Here is a 4,088-nt window from a genome sequence, read left to right as displayed (position 1 = left end):
ACACACACACACACACACACACACACACACACACACACACACACACACACACACGCGCACGAGTCAGGTCAAAGTGTCTCGACCACAATTACTGGCCATGAGCTGAATCACCATTTTTGCTGCTGTCATCAGGATTCTCTGCTGTCTTAATTACTTTGCCTTTTAAGCCCCCTTTTCCAGGGTCTTTGCTCAGCAGATAGAGGAGGAACAAGGGGCACTCATTCACAAGAAAAGTGTCTGAGGAGGAAGCAAAACTGCACGGGAAGCAAAACACGCAAATAAATCACCGTGTGTCACATTATCTGCACATGTTGAGGCTCTGGCTTCATGTGTTTTATGTTTTATTTTATAATTCCTGCAGATTAGATTTCATTCATTTGCTTCAATATGGCCACAAAGCAAAATCTTTTAATCACACATGTGCTGCAGCACAAAGGCGGAGAACACACGAAACAGTCAAGTTTGAAACCAAACCAAAATTTTAAACCCAGTTTCAAGCATTGTGCACCATTTATATGAGATTCTTCAGTTGTTCTCTGGTTAAATTCTTCAAACACGTTCAGATTTTAAAGAAGAAAAGCTGTTTATCTCCTGATGTCATCAAAGAGTTCAACATTTGGCTAAAAATCCTGTTTTTTTTCTCCATATGTCTTCTTACAACCCATACCATTCATTTAAGAATAAATCTAATTAAGAGGAGCATGCAACAGTTTTCCTTCTGACATCATTGGGACATTGTGGACATTTGACAGATAATAATCGTCTCATCTGTCTCTGGCTCTGTAATTGGATTAGTGTTTTATGCATTCTGCTGACTGATGGTCTCAGCAGGGGTTAATTGCAACACTTGGTTGTGGAATCGGTCTTGTTGAGGACAGATAAATCCTCTGGTCAGGGATCCACTCAGGGAGCAGACACGGTCCGTTCTGCTTCCTGCAGCTTACCGTCCGTATCTCCACCACATTTCCTCCGTCTGGATCTCTGCTCGTTTATACAAACCTGAATAATCTAATAATCTGCAGGAGCTCAGATAAGATTTTGTGCTTTCTTATTGTGGATAAAACACAAGATGTTTAGTTTGTTGTCTTGCTGAAATAAGCAGAATGTTCTCTGAAGGAGTGGCTGTTAGCAGAACTAAAGCACCTCCAGTTTCAAGGTTATTTTGGATTTTTCATTATAGTTTAGTTTTATTTCATTGTGACTTTTATCTTTTAATTCAGTTAATTTTAATTAGTTTTTAGAGTGTATTTGCTAGTTTTTATTATTTTTATTGCTCTTTCAACGTTTTAATTTAGTTTTTATTAGTTCTAGTATTAGTTTTTAGAATGGATCTGCTGGGTTTTATTAGTTATTATTGCTTTTTTAATGTAGGTTAGTTTTCATTAGTTCTAGTTCTGTGTCTGGTCCTTAAATATTGAAATTATTTGATTTAGTTGATTATAGCATCCCACTGGTTATGTATAAGGCCCACAGAAACATTACCTTTAAATATCCAGGTGGATTTTGTTAAGAGAAAAAGTTGTTATAACCTTAAAGGGACAGATATATTTGTAAAACCCAGATTCAGAAGTAGTTTGAGGGAACGGTGGACTTACAGGGAATAAAACTGTGGGATGATTTGAAGAGTGATGTTAAAAATGCAGGACCATTGTGCACTGCAAAAACTGTCCATCTTACCAAGTTTTAAACTCCTTTTGATCTTGTTTTGAGACTGATTTACTAAACAAGAACTGATTGTGTAAGAATAATAATCTTGTTTTCAGAATGTGTAAGATTATTTGTCTTGTTAGTCTGAAAATTTGACTCAAATTAAGTCAAAATTTCTGCCAGTGGAGTAAGAAAATTTTACTTGGTAAGATTCTTGAAATAAGAAATAATTGAGTCAAATCAAGTATTTCAAGAATCTTACCAAGTAAAATTTTCTGACTCCACTGGCAGAAATTTTGACTTAATTTGAGTCAAATTTTCAGACTAACAAGACAAATAATCTTACACATTCTGAAAACAAGAAGATTATTCTTACACAATCAGTTCTTGTTTAGGAAATCAGTCTCAAAACAAGATCAAAAAGACTTTTTGGCTGATATAAGGTTTTAAAACTTAGTTATGTGGACAGTTTTTGCAATGTGTACATTTAAGAAAATGATAAATGTTCGATTGTTAAAAAAAATGAAACAGTTTAAAATGCACCTATATTAACTGTTATTCTGGAGGGATTAGATGTTCTTGTCTTTTGTTTTGTTAATGATATACATTTTTTGTTGTATGAATGTTTTCTTGGGAGAAAAGGAGCAGATATTTTGAGATGTTTTTCTTCTCTTTGCTACCTTTCATTTCATTTGTGATTTTGATACACACATATTGTTTTTCTAATTTTTTTTATATTTTTCTTTTTATTGTATATAAATTGTTTGTTTTGTTTTAATGAAATGAATAAATGAAAAATAAACGATAAACAATTAAAGAATTAATTAGTTTTTTGTGGTGTTCCTGTGAGTTAACTAACCTAATCATGTAACTTAATTTTCCAACAAAGAAGTTGTGCGATTGTTTTAGGAAGGTGATGTTTGTCTCCTGCCTGGTGTAACCTGGCCCGACTGTTGAATGTTTTTTTACAGGAGCTACTGAGAGAAGCTAGCTCATCACACTCACAGTTTAGCCATCTTGAGTGAGCTTGATTCATTTGGTTTTTCCTTTGGGAAATATTCCACCTATTTTATCCCCTGTTTCCACTACAAGACTGTTGCTTTTATTTTTAAAGCAGTCTAATAATTTTAAAAAGCTCACATCGGACTTTACAGCTTTCTCCCAACTTTTGCTGTGGTCATTTTGCAGGCGATGCTGAGCAGCAGCAGGTTGTAAATGGACCATGAGGCGCTGTAAGATGGACACAGCTTGATTTGAAAAATGAAAAAAAAAAAGATTTGTTTAATGATTAAACAATTTTTTTTTTCAAATCAAGCTGTTGTTAATGTTGCTGATCATTTGTTTTGCTGTTTGACATGCACATTGATATTTTGCACTACGTGTACTAAAGCACTGAAACTAAGATTATCAGTTGATTATTAACCGTGCGACATGTTTTCAGCTCATTGGAGCTAAAGCACTGACTTGTGTGTCAAACTTTATTTTCATTTGTAAAAAAAATACAGATCTAAAACGTGTTTTTATGACAGGCTTCTGGTATAAATGACTCTAAAAGATCCACCCCTCCATCATCTGCATCATGTACCCATTCTTGCACGACTGATATACTGAAACTTTTATTTTTTGTTAATTGGCCATATGTGACTTGTTTGTTTTATTTTATATTCTGTAATGTTCTTTTATACAGAAAGGAAGGTTAAACAACTTTTTCAGGAAATAAAAGGACTTTAGTTTAAAAAAGCATTTTATATATTATATTATTACATTTGGCCCACAGCCCTCTGACAGATTTTAATGTCGGCCCTTTCTGTGAAAAACTTTGGGCACCCCTGGTTTAATCAGTTCACACCGCTTAAAATAAATTGACAAAACCTAAAATGAAGGATATTCTATTATTTCAGTTAGTTTGAGTTAGTTTTGTAAAAAAAACAGTTTAAGTTAGTTATCTTTTTTTCATTTAGTTTTTTATTTCACTTATCTAAAAAGTTTTTTTTTTCTATTTCAGTTTTTGTTATTTGTTAAGAACCCTTCTCCATCCATCAGAGAGACAGGCTCTGTGCACTGACAGACTCCTCTTCAGTACCGAGGACGTGGGGTCTCCGATTGAAGAACTTCAGGTTTGGATCCGTCTGACCACAGAACCGTTCTTCACTTTGCTCCAGTCTGTTCGGGTCGGACTGCAGTGTTTCTGGATGAGGCTCAGGGCTTCTTCTTCAGCACCTGGCTGGGTAGAGTTTGTGTGAATTTAGACTTTGTCTGTAGTTTCCTCCCCCAGTCCAAAAATATGCCAGGTAATGATGCTAAACTGACCCTGTAGGTGTGCAGGTTGGGTCTCCATTGGTCCAGGTAGGGACTGGTGACCAGGTGTTCCAGGCTTTTTCCCATTCTCCACCAGAGAAAGACATCAGCTCCCTGAGACCCTGAACAGGATCAAATAAGAA

This window comes from Austrofundulus limnaeus, unplaced genomic scaffold (genome assembly GCF_001266775.1).
Source record: "Austrofundulus limnaeus strain Quisiro unplaced genomic scaffold, Austrofundulus_limnaeus-1.0 Scaffold370, whole genome shotgun sequence".
Classification (NCBI taxonomy): domain Eukaryota; kingdom Metazoa; phylum Chordata; class Actinopteri; order Cyprinodontiformes; family Rivulidae; genus Austrofundulus; species Austrofundulus limnaeus.
Note: the sequence above shows the minus strand (reverse complement) of the source record.